Source organism: Coenobita brevimanus, chromosome 72, assembly GCF_032717465.1.
Source record: "Coenobita brevimanus isolate Jiangsu-jjx chromosome 72, ASM3271746v2, whole genome shotgun sequence".
In the NCBI taxonomy this organism is placed as follows: domain Eukaryota; kingdom Metazoa; phylum Arthropoda; class Malacostraca; order Decapoda; family Coenobitidae; genus Coenobita; species Coenobita brevimanus.
In genome coordinates, this window is record NC_137025.1 from 34,391,300 (window position 1) to 34,413,195 (window position 21,896).

Here is a 21,896-nt window from a genome sequence, read left to right on the forward strand (position 1 = left end):
CTCTTTTCCTTATACCTCTCATATCACACCTCATCCCTCCTCTGCTGCCACACTTCATATGCACGTCTTTTCTCAGCCACAGCGATACTTACTTCCTCGCACCACCATTCACTTCCCTTTCTTACACCACCACCCACTCATCTCACGCAACACTCCTCTTCCGCATGCCCCACCACAACACTCTTAAACAACTGCCATTCGTTTTCCACACTGCCATTCTCCCGATATTTCACTGTGTTCCACTCATCTTTCAATTTCGTCTGATACTCTGTCATTTCTCTCTTTTATCCAACTCACTCACTTTCAAAAACTTCCTGCCACACCTAGTTCTCCTAGCTCTCACCCATGTCTTACCTACTCTCAACTTTCCCTCCACCAGTTAGTGGTCCACCCTCCCCTCTCAAAACTCTCAGATCCAACAATCTTCTTATTACATTCCTGGATACAACCAAATAGTTCATCAATGCTCTGTCAACAACCCTTCCACCTTCCTGTCTCTCCCATGTATACTTACAGATATCTTTCTTCTCAAACAAAGTTTTTCCAATCACCATCTCTCGCTCAACGCACATCCCTATCATTCGTTCCCCATTTTCATTTCTTCCAGGCACACCATGCATACCAACTATATATATATATATATATATATATATATATATATATATATATATATATATATACATATATATCATTATCGTCAGCCGTTGAGGTCCGCTGCAGGACCGGCCTATCCCTAGCGAAGCAGGGAAGATACAGCCAATGTATCTCTACCCAGTGGCTTAGGCTGTCTGGTAGAGACTGTGTGTAGGGTGAGAAGTGCCTGTGAGTGTAACTGTAATGTTGTACTGGCTTTGGATGTGTGTGTAGTCTGTGAACCAAGTGTAATCGGCCCTCCTAAAGTCGACTGGGTGCAAGAATACTAGTATGCGACACTGGTTCAACCAGAGCACCCATTATGTCTGCCAAAGTAGTAAGTGGCCCGGTGAACGCTTCCCAAAGTTTTTACAACTCTGGCGGGAGGCGAACCCCCATCCACCAGTGTGGGAGACGCACACTCTACCACTGAGGCTCATATATATATATATATATATATATATATATATATATATATATATATATATATATATATATATATATATGGTTGCTATTAAATACTTTCTTGACGCCAGTAAGGGATAACCCGCATTTAATATAATCATTACAACCCGCTGGATTAATCCCTAACTTTTTTTTCATTTTCATCTATTACGTGAAATTGTAGAAGTTAACGGGCCGAGCTAACCTATATTTCACACTCTTGTTTCTTCTGACAATTATTGGCAATGCTATCTTGTTCCAGTTTCAAAAATTCACCAGTTACATATATCTTTTAGAGTACTGCTACCTTCTTATGCGCGTTTGTATCTTACTGGAAGTTCTTATTAAAAACAAAAAAAGTTCTTACATCTTCTAAACTTTCGTTTCTGATCCTTTATAACCCACTAGCAACCTTTATACCCCCCAGTATGTTTCCCGTTTCCTCCGTACGTCTTTTAGTAGTAACAATTTCACAAAGAATGCGTCAGCTTTTGCTTAGTACCGCGACCACGAAATAATTGCCTGTATCCACGTTGAGTACACCGCTTCCCGTCCGATCAGCGAAGTTAAGCAACGTTGGGTCTGGTTAGTACTTGGATAGGTGACCGCCTTGGAACACCAGATGCTGTTGGCATCCCTACGTGTCAAGTGGGGTTGGTGGAGGATTAGTGCCCCTCCCTGTAAAACAATTAACTCTAAGCCATTGGCCACCCCGTCTGGGATACATGGCGTCTGGCAATGAATGAATGAATCGTAAGAAACTTTTTTTCGATCAAGATAGGTTAGAGTAACTTTTCAGTGATCACTGTCCTACTTGGAAATTCTTATAAGCTGCCCATAAGCATCTAGGAGCAAGAAATAATCAATCATATCATGGGAATTAATTAATTTATTCCCAGTCCAAACTTACTTTCTTACTTTCCACCACTAATCTCTCTCTCTCTCTCTCTCTCTCTCTCTCTCTCTCTCTCTCTCTCTCTCTCTCTCATTTTTTTTTATTCGTATTCTCTATTTTTACTCCACCTCCCAGCCTTCTCTCAGTGTTTTCCTTACCACTTCCTAACTACTTCATTACTTGTCCAGCCCTCTCTTACCTTCACAGGCGTTTTGCATATTTGTTTGTTCATCCTTATTACCGCACTCCTTCATACTCTCCGCTTCCTCCTAGACCCTTCTCAATAGAAATTAAAATGGAAATGAAAAAAAGACGGTTACAATATAAACAATATTCAAGTACATAATGTCACTCATGAAACGGCTTAGGAATCATAGTAGCAAATGATCTTAACCCAGGCAAACAGTGTGCGGGGGGCTGTTAAGAAAGCTAACAAACTAACCCTATTCATTGGTCAAGCATTCCAAGATAATTAGAAAATTATCATCCTCACCTTGTATAATTTTCTAGTACCTAGAATAAGAAATAATTCATTCGTGGCGCTTTTAGAAGCCTAGAATAATATTTTTTCTCCTGACAAAGCACAGGTTACGAGGAGATTTAGACAAATTATTCAAAATAATCAAAGGACACATACACACACCAAAAAAAAACAAAAAATCGATAAGTATTTCACAGTCGATCGCTCAAATTATACTAGAGGTAATGGGCATAAAATTATCGCAAACTATTTCAGTTACACGAAGCTAACCATTTCTTCTTTAACTGAGTAACACCACTCAATTTCATGTAACACAACGTTCCAGTATAGTAAACTCTGATACAGCACTAACCTTTAGAAATCGTTTAGGTTAGTATCTTTCTTCTAGCCTTCAGCTATGTATGTTTACTCCTGGGTAATACATTTCTGTATTGCATTTTTCTTTTCTTCAGAGTCTGGATGATACTCCTGAACTTCATGATATTATATTCTCTTCTTTCTTTTCCCATTCCTTCTCCCCACCTTCTTACCCCCTTCCCTTTCTTCTTCCTCACCTCCCAATATTCCTCACTCGTCTCTCCTCTTCTTTCATCTCTCCCCACATATACTTTTACCTCCTTCGTTGACTCTTCTCTCCTAACCTTCCTTCCTCCCATTCCTTCTTCACTCTCCCCTCTTCATATTTCTCCTTTACCTTTCCTCTTTCCGCGTCACATTCCACCTTCTCCTCTCCTCTTCCCTCTGCCCACCAGTACTCCTCCCTCTCCTTCTTTCCCTCCTTCCAACATTCTGATATTACTCCCTTCTCTTCATTCCATAGTCCTCTCTCTCCCCCTCTTATCTCTCTCCTCTCCCCACATTTCCCTCTTCGCCCACTCCTACCACCGTCACACACAGCTTCAGACGTTCTTTAGAGGTTTTATCTCCTTGAGCCAACACGCCCATTTTGCCCCTTCCTTTCCTTCTCATGTTTCCACTTTAGTCATCAACGTCCTCATTCAATTAATTATCGATTTTTGTCTCTCCTTGTTCGTCACTTTGATTTCCTAATATTTAATTCATTTAATTTTCATTCATTTAATTTTCCTTCTGTTCACATTCCCAGACAGGGTAAAACCGTTTCCAGTAATCTACAGAACTTATAACAAAACGGCAACATCTTTCTCCTATAAACTGAAGTACTTCGTAATAAAATTTCAAAGACATCAGATTGGAAAGGTTTGTGTTCCATTTTTTCCGATGATGTTTCTTTGCTTTATATACTACGTTTTTATTTCGTGTTCTATATTCCTTTTACTTTTTTCTTTACAGTTACTCTTTTTCATAGTATATTTCCCTTACTTTTGCTCTGATCCCCCTCCTTTCCGAAAACATTTAGTTCAACGCATAATCATGTACACAAGGGTGATAAAGGCAATTAATCTTGTTATTACAGTGAACAGGGACGAAAGAGAATAACCGAATGCAGAATTCTGACTGGTACGAGAATACAACATAGCTTTTTTTCCATTTTCAATGCGATGTCTTAGTCAGTGCACGAACAGCTGCACGTTTCTTCTTACGTACTGAGAACTTTTATTTCTTTACCCTCCTGATATCTTCCATATCGTTTTTTTTTTTTTTTTTTATTCCTTCTCTCTCTTCTCTTTCAATCGTTCTTTGATTAGCAGACTTTATGTTTTAAGAGTCTTCTGTTTTCCTTTCTATTTCCTTTGTCTCCTATTAACTTCATACACTAACATGCAGTATATATGAGAGGAATATACTTATAGTTTTAAGTCGCCACCTGTTCTAGGGAAGTAAGCATAGTTTATTTGTTTCTCTGTCCCTTTTGTTCACCATCCTTCCCTGATAAAAACCGGTAATTGTGTATCCAGTCAAGCTTGATGTCCCTGGTGTCCCAGGTTATTATCTCCCACCTATAGCAAGGCGATGTGATAGAATTATTGTAGGGGTGTGCATGCTCGCGCGCGCTCTTGTGTGTGTGTGTGTGTGTGTGTGTGTGTGTGTGTGTGTGTGTGTGTGTGTGTGTGTGTGTGTGTGTTGTCAAAATATCTCGTAAAATTTTCCAGGAAATAGCAACTATGTGGATGTACAGAGGTGATTAACTTTTGGTGACGATTTCATCAGAGACGGCCCAATGCCAGCCGCATACACGTAGCCACTGGGGGGGGGGGGGCAGGGGGAGCAGTTTGCCCTCCCTGGGAAAATTTGGGGGAAATGCTGAAAGGGATTTTTGGCATAGTTCTTGTATGACATTACAGTTTTCCTAATTTTACCACTTGTATATTAAACAATATTATCTACTTCCAATAATATTTATTTGGGAGCAATAATTTTCTTTGAAATTGAAAGCTAGACTAAATATTATAAAACCCTTGAGAAAAAATGACCACTTATAACTTAACATTTTCCCCTATCACCCTAGATTATGTGGTTTATATTAGAGCTCCAATGATGTTTTGGTTTTGAATCCTGATGAGGTGTAAAAATGTCCTTGCTGTCCCCTCAGCCACATCCTCTCACCCTGCAGCCATATCCTCTCACCCTGTAGCCAGTTGCAAACAATACTGTACAATTATTGTTACAAACAAATGAAACAAGCAGAATTTTTGAAGACTGCATGAAGCCATTTTGATCACCTCAGACTACATTTTAGAAGGTAAGCAGATATAAATATGTGTGCCAGGGGCCTCGTTTTGGTGGGGGACATGGAGACGTGTCCCCCCCACTTTTTGGAGCCTGGGGGACAGAGTCTCTTTTGTTCCCCCCACTTCTCTAGGTAAGAATTTTGAAAATGAATAGCTTTATGCCGTTTTTCTTCTTCTTTTTTTTTCTTAGTGGAAAAATCCTTTCTATACAGTACAGTTAAGTTCAGGTGATACGAAAATCATTCCTTGCTGAGCGGGGCAAGTCGAGTGGTCACCTGAGTCAAGGTTTAAGAGAGGTTAATCCCACCAAATGTATTTACCTAGGTCAGTCTTCACATATGCACCACCCCTGATGCCTGAACCAATGTGAATCAGACAAAAAGAATAAATAGTGGAAAACAGAACTTCTATTGGCTACCACCACAGCAGTAGTACAAAACTAAATTCCAGACTGAGGGTGGGTGCGGCAGCGAATTTTAATTTACACATATGTACTAAGTGGAGAGAGAGAGAGAGAGAGAGAGAGAGAGAGAGGGAAATCCGCAAGGGAAAATAGAAGAAAGCGATAGTATCATGAATATGGGAAAGTGTGTGTGTTTGGGACACTCACGTCAGTGCGGTGACAGATATTATGGGGAAATATTCCAAGTGTTTGCCCCCTCCGGCAAAAATCCTGGATACGCCACTGGCCAGCCGCCATATTTCTTAATATGGATTAGGTTTTTGTTAACCCAGAGACTGAACTCCATAGAGTTCTGCGAATTATCTTCTATTTGGTTTTTTAAGTAGCTTGTACCTTAGCCAACAACATATTTCGGAGGGCGATAAGCATTCTGTCCCCGAATGCTTTTGTTTAATGTAGATTCTTTCATGTTTTTCCCACACATGGCTACTGTCATCCACCTCATCGGGATGGCCCTCGAAAACAGGACAACACAACGTTCCTTATTTCACAAATCCTTCAATTCTTAAGATATATGAATTATAATGAATTATACGAACACTCTGAAACTGCATTTTTTACGAGGATACAGTACCTTCAGGGGAGAGAGAAAGAGAGAGAGAGAGAGAGAGAGAGAGAGAGAGAGAGAGAGAGAGAGAGAGAGAGAATAGGTTTCTCAAAACCTGTGTTGTCATTTCTCAATACAATAGATCGATTTCGTTGGCAACGATAAGTGTGTGTGTGCGTGTGTGTGTGTGTGTGTGTGTGTGTGTGTGTGTGTGTGTGTGTGTGTGTGTGTGTGTGTGTGTGTGTGTGTGTGTGTGCTCTTCCTCCAGTCTTCCTCCAAACCTGTTTATGTGTTTAAGCAGAAATTATATCTCTCTTGTCTGATTTTTCATTTATATGACTGTTTAGTAGCAATAAATTATTGTCATCTGTAAATCTTCCTTTTTACTTTTTTTTCATCATCATCATCGTCTTCTTCTTCGTCTTCTCTCTCTCTCTCTCTCTCTCTCTCTCTCTCTCTCTCTCTCTCCGTGTAATTGGCCTCACTTTCTCCTTCCATTTTTCTAATTACTATTGCTTTCACCCATGTTTTTTTCATATTGCATTGTTTTTTAGACTAATACTCTTTTTTATTTTTTTTGAGCACTGTCTGCTATTCTCTACGTCATGAAACTAGTTTTATCTCTGTTCAACTTTCTTCCCTCTGTTCTTTCTGCCTCTCTCTTGCTTTAGTTTTTAAAATTTTCCTTCCTTCCTTTCTTATTTCCGTGCCTTTAGTTCATCCTCATTTTTTTGTCATTTCATGCTCCTTTCGTTTCCTTTCGTCATTCATTCTTCTTTCCTTGCAATTTTCCTTCCTTCTTTTTTAAATTTCGTTTTCCCCTCATTTTGTTCCTTTTTTCTCAACTTCTCTAATTCCATTCACCCCTTTATCTTCCTATTTCTCTTTCCTTCCTCCAACTCATTCATCCTTCCTCCATTCTTTTTTCTTTTCTATCTTCTCCTTTTTTATTTTCACATATTTCTCTTTAATGTTATATGTCTTCAACCGCCGTCCTTTTTTCTCCTTCCCCCCCCCCCTCCTTCATCCGTTCATTTTTAAAGTCATTTCAGTTTGCTCTCATCAGTCATTTCTTTCACTCTTATTTCTTTTGTCATTAACCTTTCTTCCTTCTTCCCTTATTTTCCTGTGAGTTTTTCTTCCTCTTTTCCTCCATATTTACTCTAATTACGTCCTGTCACCTTTTCTGGTTCTCTGTTCTTTCCTCCATTCCATCCTTCTTTCTTCTTGTCTCCCGTGTTATTCAGCCTTTTTCTTCTTCATAGCATGCAGGTAATCAATCTGTTTTCCATAATCTCTCTCTCTCTCTCTCTCTCTCTCCACATTTTATCAATTTCAACAGACTGGATCTGTCGGGAGTTTAGAGTGTGTTTATGTGCAACCTTAGCAGCTACCGTGATGACCCTGTCACTCATGTAATTCTTTTTTACATTCTTACTGTTTCCGTGGAGGATAAGCATACGAGGATGTTATCATAGTCGGCAATACGGTTATGATGATTTCTATGTGTTAACTAGTCACCAGGACGCCAAACGTCATCATGAATCTAACCCAAGTCCCCTCCGCCTTCCATCTCTTCCTGACTTCTTCCCCCCCCCCCTCCCTCAAGAGAAAGATCGGGTCTGTTTCTCTCGACTGATGTTGGTCTTGAGTTAAGGAATGTTGAAGAAAACTATATGAATAATACCTAACCCGTTCATTCTTCATCGGACAAAATATCTAATGTGGAAAGTAAGCTAAATTATGACAAGTTTCTTACATCAAATATTTCATGCTTCAGCTTCCTAACTACAGAGATCAGTTTATTTAGTCAAAGAAAGGCAACTCCCTGTGGCATGAATAAAATACCAAAGACGCCAACGGCAACTAACGTTTTCACTGAGATAGCATGTAACCCCTTGTCTGTAAGCATGTTCTCACTTTGACCAATTCGTCTGATCTTGGGTAGAACAAAAGATGTCCAGAAAGAAACCATCTGATACTGAAGTGATTATATAACCATCGCGTATCCATAAAGAAATAGTTTTGTATTGGACTGAAGGAAATACGTACAGTATCGGTATCCAATACCGAATTTGTTCAGAAATACTAATATGCTGAAAGTTGTGTGTGTGTGTGTGTGTGTGTGTGTGTGTGTGTGTGTGTGTGTGTGTGTGTAACTAAATAGGCTTCCCTTCGTTCAACCCACTCACACTAATTTCACCCTTCCCAGCAGTAACAGTACCTCATCATTTGGCAGCATTTCCTTTAACCCTCTCGATCAAAGGGTTTTTGGCCACCTCTGAATAAAAGTCTTGGGTCAGCGCCAGGGCATGTTAGCATATCTTTCATTCATCACTGATATCAAGGTACCACTATCACTGTTACGTATGGATCATCAATATGGGTTTCCTTTATCTTCCTCGCCAGTATTGGACAACCTTTGGTAAAGTAGGCGTCTACGTTGGCAGTGGCTAATGGTGGCATGAGACATTGAGCCAGGTAGATGAAGTCGATGATCATTATTTTTGTATGAAATGTATCTGTGTGTGTGTGTGTCTGTGTCGAAAACTCAAATATCAGAAAGTATTGATTGTAGAAGGAAAAGTTATTAATAAAAGTTGTTTTGAATCAGAGGTAGACGAAGTCGATGGTCATTATTTTTGTACGAAATCTGTGTGTGTCTGTTTGTCAAAAGCTCAAATCTCAGAAAATATTGACTGTAGAAGGAAAAGCTACTAATAAGAGTTGTTCAGAGTCACAATTTGAGTTCACATGTCACTCAGCCAGCATTATGGATACATAGTAGTCAAGTTTTCATCTAACAGAATTATTACAGTCTACCTGGCTCACAGATTATGGGTAGTCTTGTTGTTGAGTAGAGGGATTTGCTAGTTAGGTAGTGCTGGAGCATTCTCGACGATTTTCGAATTTTTCTGCTACATGTCAGAGTTGCCAGTTAGCCTGCTGTTTGTGAGCAGCGGTATTTTGTAAGCTGTACATTAATTTTTGTGCTCATTATCTCTATAATGTTTTATTTATGTGAGTGTTCATTAAATCATGTAATTTTATCTCAGTTTGTAAGCTAAAGCATTTAGAGTGTTATGTATATAATGTAAGAAAACTCTGGATATTTTGGATGTCTCAGAGTTGGCAACTGTTGCTTTCCCGAGAATATAGTAGATAATTCTAGTATACAGGAAGTTAATATAAGGATAAGGAAGGGACTAGAGGCGCTCTCAGTTCAGTATGAGTTTAGTTCAGTGTCAGTTCAATATCAGCGCAGTTAGTAAAGATTGTATAGCTCCAGTACTTGTGAAAACAGTGAAGTTGGTAAGCATTAAACGTGATTATCTGGTGAGTAAAGACTACGAACTTAAGAAGCCAGCTGATTTTGTTTGCTGAACACTGAAAGGCTGACCATAAGAAGAATAACTCACTGGGCAGCATCCTTCCTATACTGAACTACCACTGTTGGAGCCTGTGGCAGTGTGGGATGGGAACGTAAAAGTGGTGCCAGGAGAGTGGGATCTTCAGAAAAGTGCTGCAGTGAGTCTAACCTTCAACATGGAGGCAGAAGGTGAACAGACGAGAAGCCAGGCTAGGTAGGCTGAGGTGCCCTTGGGTGCAGTTATGAAGCTACTACAAGCACAGAATGACGGACAGAAAGAACTCAATGAACAATTAGTCACAAAACAAAGTACAGAAAGAATTCAAAGAACAATATCAAGCACAGAATGAAGGACTGAAAGAACTCAAAGGACAATTACAGGCACAGAACAAAGAACAGAAAGAACTCAAAGAACAAATACAGGCACAAAATGGAGGAGAGAAAGAACTCAAAGAACAATTACAGGCACAAAATGAAGGATAGAAAGAACTCAAAGAACAACTACAAGCACAAAGTGAAGAACAGAAAGAGTGGTGTGAATGACTTCTGGAGACATTACAGAAACAACAAAGGGAGTTGCAGCTGAGGATGCAAGTACAGCTAAACGCTTCCATGGGGGAATGAAGGAAGAACAACACCAGTTGAAGAAGGAAGTATACGCTGAGCAATGGCAGCAAAAGTATGGGGTAAGCAATAATGTAATGGAGTGCAGACGGCATTTAGACAACCAGCTGAAGATTAGTCAGGGAGAAGTGATGAAGTGCTGACAGCATGCAGATAACCAGTTAATGCATGTAGTCGACCATGTGAAGATAATTAGTGAGGAAACTGAGGCTGTAGAGTAATATTGCACTGCTGAGCCTCGGGTTGTGTACAGGGAGCATATGAAAGGAATAGACAGTGTATGGTGGATATGAATGAACCCCAAGCATCTAAAGGTAGCTTTACAGGGTTTAATAATTAGAATGCAGAAGTTTTAAGTCCAGGACATAATTACGATGCCCTAGTTTTCAGGCCCCCAAACAGTGAAAATCATGACTATAATGGGGGTCCAATTAAAATGAAGCCTCAGGAATATGATGGTAGAGTATCTTGGGAAGCTTGCCACGCACAGTTTGAGGTACTTGCTAATCAGAATGTTAGGGATGATTGGCAAAGGGCAGTGCAGCTGGCTACTAGTCTCAAGAGTGCTGCAGTGGAAATTCTGGGCCAGATGTCAATAAAGGAGAGGAAATGTTATCGGTCCTAAGTAGAAGTAGAGGAGAGAAAAAGTTATCAGTCCTAAGTAGAAGTGGAGGAGAGGAAAAGTTATCAGTCCTTAGTAGAAGTACTGGAGTGCAGATATGGGACCATATACACTCCCGCTCACTAATATCTGCTCAAGAGGGCCCCCTTCCTACCTCAGAATACCCAGGGAAGAGGAGAGGGGGAAGAAGAAACGAGCTCCACCTGCCCCTATCCCAGCTCCCGACCAACCCCCATACCCCTACCCAAACCCTCACCCCACCCGTCATTCTTAACTATCAGTTACATCTCAAGCTGATTTCATGCCTAACACACTTTGTCCCACTACTAATACAAACAAAGAACATTAGTATATGTTAAAAGAATATAGATATCAACATGTTGCAGCAAGAAATTAATGTATTATGACGTTGACAGTAAAACAAAAACTTTAACAACGGCCACCCCAGGCCTTCTGTTTTGGGTTCACTGCTTTGCAAACACACACACACACACACACACACACACACACACACACACACACACACACACACACACACACACACACACACACACACACACACACACACACACACACACACACACACACTGAAAGACACAGACAAAAACACACCCAAACATGCAGGCGCAGACATGAACACATGTAAACACCCAACGCATGAGGCCTCGGATGACCGTTGTTAACGTTTTTGTTTTATTGTCAACGTTATAATGCATTGATTTCTTGCTGCAGCATGTTCATAGTCATATTATATACTTTTTCCATATCCTAGCGTTTTATATTTGTGTAATAGTAATGTGACTATGAGTGTGAAGTATGAGGTTTGCTTGTGATGTAACTGCCAGTTAAGAATGATGAGTGGGGGGGCTGGGAGGGGTAGGGGTATGGGGGAGGGTTGGAAGCTGGGGTAGAGGCCGGTGGACCTCGTTTTGTCTCCCCCTCCCGTCTTCCCTGGGTATATGGGGGTACGAAGGGGGCACCCCTGAGCAAAAATTAGTGATCGTGAGTGTACAAGACTGAGGTTTACAGAGCAAGATTCCAGAACCGTGTACGGGCTCGAGGCGAATCTCTACAGCATATTGCTCATTACCCGGAGAGTATTGCATACAAAACATACCCTGGAGCAGCACCTATCCTGTTAGCTATTCTTGTGAGGGACTAGTTCATCGATGCTCTTGATAGTGCAGAGCTGAAAGCGTAAGTGAAGCAGGCACAACCCAGAAGCATGTAAAAACCACTAGGCAGGGCTCTAGAATATGAGTCCTATGTTAGGTCCAGTACGTCCACTTTTCAGGCAGGTCGTAGTGCAAGATTCAAGGCAAGAAAGGGGCATGTATGTGAAGCGAAAATATTTGAAGGAAGTTGCTGGTACTGTGAAAAGCCAGGACAAAGGAAAGAGGACTGCTACAAGTGGAAGAGGGAACAGGAGAAGACTGGAAGAGGTTGCTGGTTCTGGAGGAAGACAGGACAAAAGATGGAGGATTGTTACAAATGGAAGGAGCAAGAACAGAGCAGTGCAAGGAAATCTGCAATTGTGACAAAGGGTGTTGGACATGTAGTGAGGTGGAACAGTTCAGTTCTGAGTGTCCAAAGAAGGAAAAGGAGAATAGGAAGAAGGCTGCAGAAGACCAGAAAGAAGCAGAAAACTAGTGGAGGCTGGTGTTAAGGGGCAACCACCAGCCAGCTTTTCCCAAGTAGCCCCACCACTGAGAATATGCGAGAGAACTACGATCAACGGTGTGCAAGTAGACGGAAGAAAAGATGGCAAGATGTGTTCCGTGGTAAACATCACTGGTATCTGCCTAAGTCATCAGAACAATTGTAGTTGAAATGGAGGATCCTTGCCTTCTTGGTCTGGACTATCTGATGTCCATCGGATGTGTGCTGGACTTCTGCTCTATGAAGCTGAAGGTTCGAGGAATGTTGGTTCCTGTCACGGCAGTGAGACGTACCAGTTCTGGTGGCGGGGTGAGGGCACTCCACACTACAGTGATACCACCAAGATTATATAACTATTCCTCCAGTGCAAGGTGAGTGGCTCTTTTGACAGCTGTCTAGGGGTAGTGGAGCCTGATGTATGGTGGAAGACGAAGGGTGGAGTGATGGTGGGGAGAACTTTGTTGGAAACAGGTGCATGTAAAGTGCTGGTTGTGGTAGCCAACTTCTCCCATGAGCCACAGATCTTCGTGGGAGAAATTGTGAGACTGTTTTTTTTTTTTTCTTTTTTTTGTGTGAGGAAGAAGGAACCAAAGGCAATGAGCCCGCAATACTGTTCCCTCCAAGAGAAAAACAAAATATAAGAGAGAGCCAAATTCAAGATCCATTCAATTCGAGATGCCTGGACACACTGCGTTTGAAAGACTGGAGATCATAGGAAGCATGAAATACAGACAGACAGAGACAGTTCCAGAGTTGACCTGTTGCATAAATGAAGGACTGGGAGTAACGGTTGACTCTTGCATTAGAGAGTTGGACAGAAAAGGGGTGAGAGTTTGCTGCTAGACAGGTGCTACGTGCCCGTCGTGGAAGTGGAGGAATGCATGCAGACAGTTCAGAGGAACAGTGACCATCGAAGTAGCGATAGAAAAGAGATAAAGATGCAACACTGCGGCGAAGAGACAGAGGTTGAAGGGAGTCAGTAAGAGGGGGAGAGTTAATGAGACGAAAAGCTTTTGACTCCACCCTATTGAGAAGAGCTGTATGTGGGGAGCCTCCCCATACATAAGAGTTGTACTCCACACAGGGGTGGATAAAACCCCTGTATAGAGTCAACAATTGTGCAGGGGTAAAGAAGGAACGGAGTTGGCTTAGCACACCCAATCGCTTGGAAGCAGATTTTACAAGAGATGTAATATGATCTTTCCAAGACAAGTCTCGAGCAAATGAAACCCCAAGCATGTTCAACGATGATGCAGGATTAAGTTGAGTATTATTAAACATAAGTGGGTATACCTGTTAAAGATTTTGTCGGGTTGATAGGTGCAAAAACTGAGTCTTTGATGCATTAAAAACAACCAGATTATTTTTACCCCAGTCAGAGATACGAGCCAAGTCAGACATTAGGTGTGCCATAGCCTCATCCCTTGCCTGTTGAAGTAACTGCTGAGATGGACGTTGTGGGAATCGAATGGAAAGGTGAAGGGTGGAGTCATCAGTGTATGAGTGGATAGGGTTAGATGTACAGCTTAGAAGGTCATTGATGAATAAAAGGAAGAGAGTTGGTGATAGGACAGAGCCCTGAGGAACACCACTGTTAATAGATCTAGGAGAAGAACGATAGCCATCTACAACAGCGGCTATAGAACGACCAGAAAGGAAGCTAGAGATGAAGGCACAGATAGAAGGATAGAAACCGTAAGAGGGCAGTTTGGAAATTAAAGATTTATGGCAGACTCGATCGAAAGCCTTTGAGATGTCAAGTGCAATGGCAAAGCTTTTGCCAAAGTCCCAAAAGGAGGATGACCAGGAGTCTGAAAGGTAGGTGAGAAGATCGCCAGTAGAGCGTCCCTGACGGAACCCATACTGAAGATCAGAAAGAAGGTTGTGATAGGAAAGATGCTTTAAAATTTTTCTATTAAGAATTGACTCGAAAACTTTTGAGATACAGGATGTTAAAGCAATTGGACGATAGTTAGAGGGTTGGGAATGGTCACCCTTCTTTGGGACTGGCTGAATGAGAGCTAACTTCCAGCAAGAAGGAAAGGTACAAGTTGACAGACAAAGGCGAAAGAGTTTGCCTAGGCAGAGAGTAAGCACAGAAGCACAGTTCTTGAGAACAACAGGAGGGACTCCATCAGGCCCATATGCCTTATTAGTGCTGAGGCCAGCAATGGCAGAAAATACATCAGCTGAAGAAATTTTAATGTTAGCCATGAGGAAGTCAGAGGGGGGAAGTGAGGGAGGAACAGCACTGGAATCGTCTAAGGTGGAGTTGGAGGAAAAAGTCTGAGCGAAGAGATCTGCTTTATCAGTAGAAGAAATATCTACAGAGCCATCAGAGTAGAAAAGAGGAGGGAAGGATGATGAGGTAAAGTTGTTAGAAAGGTTTTTGGCAAGGTGCCAGAAGGAGCGGGAAGAGTTCGAGTTAGAGAGTTGAGAGCATTTTGTACAGATGAAATTATTTTTAGCAGAGCGAAGAACAGACTTAGCACGATTCCGGGCAGAAATGTATAAAAGATGTGATTCAGGGGTGGGTTGGCTCCGGTACGTTTTATAGGCCCTTTCATTGTTGCGGACAGCATTAGAACAAGTGTGATTAAACCAAGGCTTTCTTGCATTAGTCAAAGGATATGAGAAAGGAATGAATGCTTCCATGCCCGAGAGAATAACCTCCGTAATGCACAGGGCACACCCAGGTGGCTCCCGGCCAAGGAAGCAATAATTATTCCAGGGAAAATCAAAGAAGTACTGCCTGAGGGCCTCCCAATCCGCAGCTCCAAAGTGCCAGAGACAACGTTTTTTTGGAGGGTCTGCAGGCCGTACCGGAGCGATAGGACAGGTTAAGGTGATAAGGTGGTGGGCTCTGAGGGGCATCAGAGAAAGGCCTGTAAGAGGAGTGTAGTGAAAGAATATGGGTATGTGCCAGACTACTTACAAGACCAATTTTCAAATAGTTGCCGATGCCTGGATGGCCCTGAAGTGCTGAAGTTTAGGCATCTGCTGATGAAGTTTGCTGATGTCTTCTTCACCGGAGACCTAGACCTAAGGTGCACTGATCTGGTGGAGCATTGTATAGACACCAGGGATCACCGCCTGATTAAATAGCCAGGGCATAGGATGGTGCCAGTCCAGCAACAAGAAATGGAGAAGGTGATGGAGATTCTCCAAAGTCAAGGAGTGATAAAAAAATCTAGCAGTCCTTGTGCATCAGCAGTGGTTCTGGTAAGGAAAAATGATGGCTCAGTAACGTGCTGTATAGGTTATTGAGTCCTGAATGAACTGACAGTGAAGGATGCATACTCCTTGCCAAGGACTGATGACAGACTGGATGTCCTGTCAGATGCCAAATGGTTCTCCACCCAAGACACGAAGGCAGGATATCATCAGGTTAAAGCTGCAGAGAAGAACATGGAGAAAAGAGCCTTTTCATATGGGCAGGGTTTAGGGCAGTTTTAAATGATGCCATTTGGCCTATGCAATGCCCCAGCTAATTTTGAGCATCATCGATCGTGCACTGGATACCTCCAGAGGCAGACAGCCCTTATCTATCTGGATAATGTACCTGTGTTCAGACAGACTTTCGACCAGGAATTGGAGAAGCTGTCAGGGGTGTTGAAAAGGATCCCAGCAGTGCATCTCAAGCTGAACCCCAAGAAGCGCTACCTGTTCCAGAATGAAGTGAAGTATCAGGACACATTGTAGGCGAGAGCAGCGTCCATACTGATCTAGAAAAGGTGGCAGCTGTGGAAAACTGGCAAATTCCAACTTGAGTGAAGGAGCTACGAGGTTTCCTGGGCTTCTGTACCTACTATCGGCCTTTTGTTGAGGACTTTGCAACGATAGCTGCACCTCTACACAAGTTGCTGGGGAAGAGGCAGAAGTTTATGTGGGCAACAGTGACTCAGAAGGGATTGGATGAACTCAAGCATGAGTGGACAAGCCCTCCAGTGTTGCCGTAACGAGATCAGAATCAGCCATTCATCCTGGACTGTGATACTAATGACCAAGGAATTGGTGGAGTTCTGTCGCAGAAGAAGGATGACGAAGAGCAAGTGGTGGCATATTACAGCAAGAAGCTCAGCCCATCAAAGCAGAACTATTGTGTAACCCATACGAAGCTCTTGGCAGTGATGAAGAGTCTTGATTTCTTCCACCCCTACTTGTATGGGTTCTACTTCATCATCAGGATAGACCATGCTGCACTCAAGTGGCTGAAGACATTAAAGAATCTGGAAGGAGAACTGGCATGCTGGCTTAGGACCAGTAACATGTGGAGGTGTAGGAGGACTACTGGGCCTTGGGATAGGCTACTGCCCCCGAGATATAGGCCCTGAAGCCTTTGCCCAGAGTCGGACACATAAAAAAAAAAAAAAAAAAAAAAACTATGAGGTGCAGCATCATCCCTGGGGGGTACATATCAATCCTGACAGCTTGAGTCATCAGCCTTGTGACCCAGAGTGCCGGCAATGTAGTAAAGAAGAAGATCATAGCAAGAAATGCAGCCGTACTGCAGTGACAAGCCCAGCATCAGATGAAGAAGACCTGAAGAGGATGCAGGTGAAGGATGCAGAATTACAACCAGTGCTAGAGTGGCTGCAGTGGGGTACGGTGCAGCCATCTTCGGAAGAAACTTCAAGGGTCAGCCTTGCAACCAAGAGCTACTGGAGTCACTGGGACATTCTTTGTTTCAACAACGGACAATTGGAGCGTCAGTGGGAGACATCAGATGGCCTCAGTAAGTATTGGCAACTGATGGTTCTGAAGTAAATGAGGATCAAAATCTTGGATGAGTCCCATAACCAGATCACTAGTGGGCACCTGGGAGTGAAGAAAACTCTAAGTCAGCTGCGACAGAGGCTCTACTGGACTGGCATGCATCAGGACGCTGAAGAGTCGTGTCAGACCAGTGATGTATGCTGTGCCAAGAAAGGACCCAAGAAACATGGTTCCACCCCTCTCCAGCTGTACCAAGTGAATGCACAGATGGAAAGAGTCGCGGTGGACTTTACTGGACCTCTGCCACTCACTGAAAGAGGAAACCCGTATATGTGTGTCACCATGGCCTTATTAATAAAGTGGCCAGAAGCCTATGCTATTCCCAGTCATGAGGCTGCAGCTGTTGCTCAGTTGTTGGTTACCCAGTTTTTCTGTAGTTCTGGGATGCCACAAGACCTACATACAGACCAGGGTAGAACTTAACCCGAGGCATCCCGTCGAAGTATGGATACGTTGCAACATTTTGCATTTGCCAGTCCCGACGATGTACTGGTACGTCGCGCAATTGCAAGGTGCATAATTTGCACAATTTTCAAATTTTGCGCTTGATTTTCGATACGTATGGTCGCTCGACCTTCCCCTACCTGCCACCAGGTGGGGACACTCGGCGACCCCGCGCGACCTGCGCTCACCCGTGGCTCGGTCACTCACCTGTTAGCAACAGTCCTGCTCTGACATGGCACATAGAGGTCACTCCGAGGAGGAAATCCAAGCCGCCCTGGACACCTTTACAGGCGACAGCAATTCCCCAATGGACGACAAGGATGTTGACAAGGATTATGTGCAGCCAGAGGAGGTGGAAAGCAGCAACAGTGATGAGGAAGTTCCGTCCCCCAGGAAGTGGCGCTACGTGACTTATCGTGCTGCTAGAGAGGGCCAGCCTGCACAAAAACAACATGCAACCTCCTCTAGCCAGCCCCAACATGATGTGGAGCCCTATTTTGATGACGAGGACGAGGATGGAGCCATGGGACATGCTGCCACGTGGTACGGCCGAGAAGTTATAACTCATCGTGGCCCCGAGCGCACACCACGTCGTACGAGCAGGTATGGGCCTAGTCTTTTGATTGGGGAGGTAGGAAGCGCTGTGGAGGGAATGGGGAGTGAAACGGAAAGTGCAGGGAGGAGTATTGAAAGTGAGAGTGGCGGGAGTGAGTTATCACTCTCCCATGGTGGAGTGAGGCAGCGGGGTGTATCATGTGGGCGAGTGAGGGTGCGGCCTGAATCACGTGGGGTTGTGATGGAGGGGGAAGGTGGGGAGGAACCACTCCCCAGCACGTCTTATGCTCCCGAATATACCCATACACGTGGGCGAGTGAGGGTGGGTGCAGATCACGTGGTGTTGTCATGGAGGGTGAAAATGGGGAGGAACCACTCCCCAGCACGTCATATGCTCCCCAGTATTCCCAGACTTCATCTTCACAGCCCCCTAATTCTCCACAAGGCCGTAAGGGTAAGGGAAAGGGAAAGGGTAAAAGGCGAGGGAAGAGGAGTGCGAGTGGGGAAGCCCTTCGCACTCCTCCTCCCCAACCTCCCCCACCAGCATCTCCTCCCCACCCAGACGAAGGCGACGATGGGGACGAGGGATTTGTTTCATGGAATTGGGAGGATGGGAGTAATTTTTCTCCCATCATTCACCCCTTCACTGAACAGGGGTGTGCTGGGTGCATTGCTCCCAGAATTCGCCCTAATTCCACCAGGCTGGATTTTTTCCACCTTTTTTTCAGTGAGGGTTTTGAGGAGCAGATAGTTGACCAAACATACCATTTTGCAAGCAGTCAGCACCGTGAGAGTGAAAGATTGGGAACAAGGAGCAGGCGTTCTATCATATATGATTATCCTGTCTCCCTTTCAGAAATGTTTTTATTTTTTGCCTTGGTCCTTTTGATGGGTATTATATGAAAGAACAGATTTCCGGCATACTGGACAAGGGACCCTGTTATGCTGACACCAATACTTGGCCAAGTCATGAGCCGTAATCGCTTTCAACAAATTCTAAGTCGCCTCCACTTTTATGATGCTGATGATTCTGCAAATGCGAATGACACTGATAAGATGAGGCGAATTATGTTGGTCTTTGATCAACTGAGGCAAACATTTCGTTCCTCATTTTATCCCTATAGAGACCTCGTCATAGACGAGAGTCTCATGTTGTGGAGAGGCAATATTTCATTTCGGCAGTACATACCCAGCAAAAGGCACCGTTTTGGGTTCAAGATCTTTGCTATGTGTGACTGTAGGACTGGTTATGTGCAAGACATAGTCTTGTACACCGGTGCACAGACAGACATAATAGAAGATCGGAGTATTGGACTGTTGGGAGCAGTGGTAAAGACAATGACAGAAGACTACCTTCATTGTGGTCACGTCCTTTACCTGGACAATTGGTACACTAGCCCTCTTCTCGCTCGTTATCTACACAGGCATGACACGGGAATCTGTGGTACCGTCAAGGTGAACCGGCGTCACATGATCAAGGTGGGGCGGAAACTTGACAGAAATGAGGTTGTCTTCTTCCAGGCAAACAACATACATGCAACTGTGTGGAACCATAATAAAGAAGTCAGCCTTTTGTCCACGGTTCACTGCCCCTTGATGCACCATACTGATTCCATGGATTACCAGAGCGAGAACAGGCTCCACATATGGAAACCTGTGTGTGTCCTAGATTATAACATCAATATGCACCTGGTGGACCAGTCAGACTCCATGATATCAACGGTCGAATGTACCAGGACCACGATGAAGTGGTATAAGAAGCTTTTCTTTCACTTGCTAGATATCACTGCTCTGAATTGCCACCACCTTCACACCATGACAACAGGAATTCAGGAAACCTTTGAAGGGTTTGTGTGGGAGCTAACAAGAGAGATGTTATCCCGGTATGCGGTTGAAAAGCCCCAACACCGCACCCGCACTGCCCCTGTCGCCCAAACTCCCCTGAGAATATCCACCCGCCATTTCCCCACTCCCATCCCTCCCCAGCCAAATAGACCTAGTCCCCAATGCAGGTGTCATGTGTGTAGCAATTCCTGGGTGAGACCCACCACTCAGAGGAAATACACCCTCTATGAGTGCATGGAGTGTGACGTGGGACTCTGTATTCACCCATGTTTCAGCGAGTATCACACCTTGATGCAATTTTGATATGGTGTGAATGCGATAGGACGCTGATACTCAGAAATATATGCAACAAACGGACGCTCAGTGTAATTATAAGGCCCGTAGATCTGTAAATAGTTGTATAAAGTGGAAACGGGTGTAATATAAGTGGAAAATTAGTATGTAAGTGTATAAATATGATCTAAGTGGAAACATACCTAGCGAGGATATTTTGATGCGATATTCTGACGCTCTGTGGAATAAATAAGGCCCGTAAGTATGTAAATATTTGTATGGAGAATGCAAACGTGTGTAATATAAGTTGAAAGTTTTGTAAGTGCTGCAATTTATTCTAAGTCAAAATATTCCTAGCAAGTGTATATCGATGCAATATCCTGATGCTCAGTGGAATGAATAAGGCTCATAAATATGTAAATAGGAGTCTACAAGCGGAAAAGGGTGTAATATATGTGAAAAATTAGTATGTAAGTGTGTGATTATTATCTTAGTCGAAACATTCATCGCGAGGGTATTTTGGTGCGATATTCTGACGCTTAATAGAATAAATAATGCCAGTAAATATGTACAGCACAGTATAAGGTGTAAACGGGTGTAATGTCAGTGGGAAAGTATATTGGGAGTGAAAAAATAAAGTAGAAGTTGAAACACGAGTCGTAGAGATTGTGCTTGCTACGTGAATATGCACTAGCATTTCGCTAAATGCCCTCGTAATGAATATAAATAATTGAAAAGATTTACACTGGTGGAGGAAAGGTTTTATGTAAAGAAAAAAATATTATGAAAGTGATAAAACTATATGGTATGTTGAGATACGAGTCATAGCAAGTGCGCTGAGTAAGCAGATGTGCACTATAGTTATGCTACATGTCATCGTAACGAATGAAAACAGCTGAAAACATTTGCATACAGTACAAAATGGTAAAATGGCATTGAAACAGTAGTATACAAGTAGAAAAAATGATATGTTGACTGAAACAAGAAACTTAGCACATAGCGTGTTACCACTCTTACCAAACTCGCTCTGCTCGCACGAAGGTACAATGCTTATTTTTCATATATATGTCATTGAAAACCATTATATTGTTATTCTTATTGTTTATTAGTTCAAATTCAATAAATGTAGAGGTGTTCTTTGTGGTTTCTCCCCAAATTACCTGCCAAAGAAAACGTGAGCACCTCACACACAGAATACGATACCTGGCGTGGGGGACCTCACCTGTTCCGACCATTTATGGACCATGGTAAGCCCTTTCTTGGTGATTTTCCTTTGTTTCTCAACAAAAGCGGAAGTTTTAGCCCCCCAAAAAAATTCCAAAATAGCTCGGGATTGGGGGGTGTCGGAGGTGCGAAATAGCTTGGGATGTGACGGGTTAAAGACTACTGAGTTCTGTGGGTGCTGCAAGTTATTCTATCTATATCTATATACCTAGGCTGCTTCCCCCAAGGAAAGGGAGGTAGCAGAGACAGGACGACACACTCCCCATTTACTCATCCATTCAAACACATTCATTCGCATCTTATCTCCAAAGGGGAGAAGGGACAGATCCTCACCGCACCACACCACACAAGGGTCAACTGTGCAGTGCAATTAGTGACATCCACAGCCGG

General features: G+C 43.1%; 1 pseudogene; it reads left to right on the plus strand.

Moving 5' to 3' along the window:
• Window positions 1-1,597: 1,597 nt before the first annotated feature.
• On the plus strand, window positions 1,598-1,711 carry LOC145407308 (5S ribosomal RNA; annotated as a pseudogene).
• The last annotated feature ends 20,185 nt before the right edge of the window (window positions 1,712-21,896 follow it).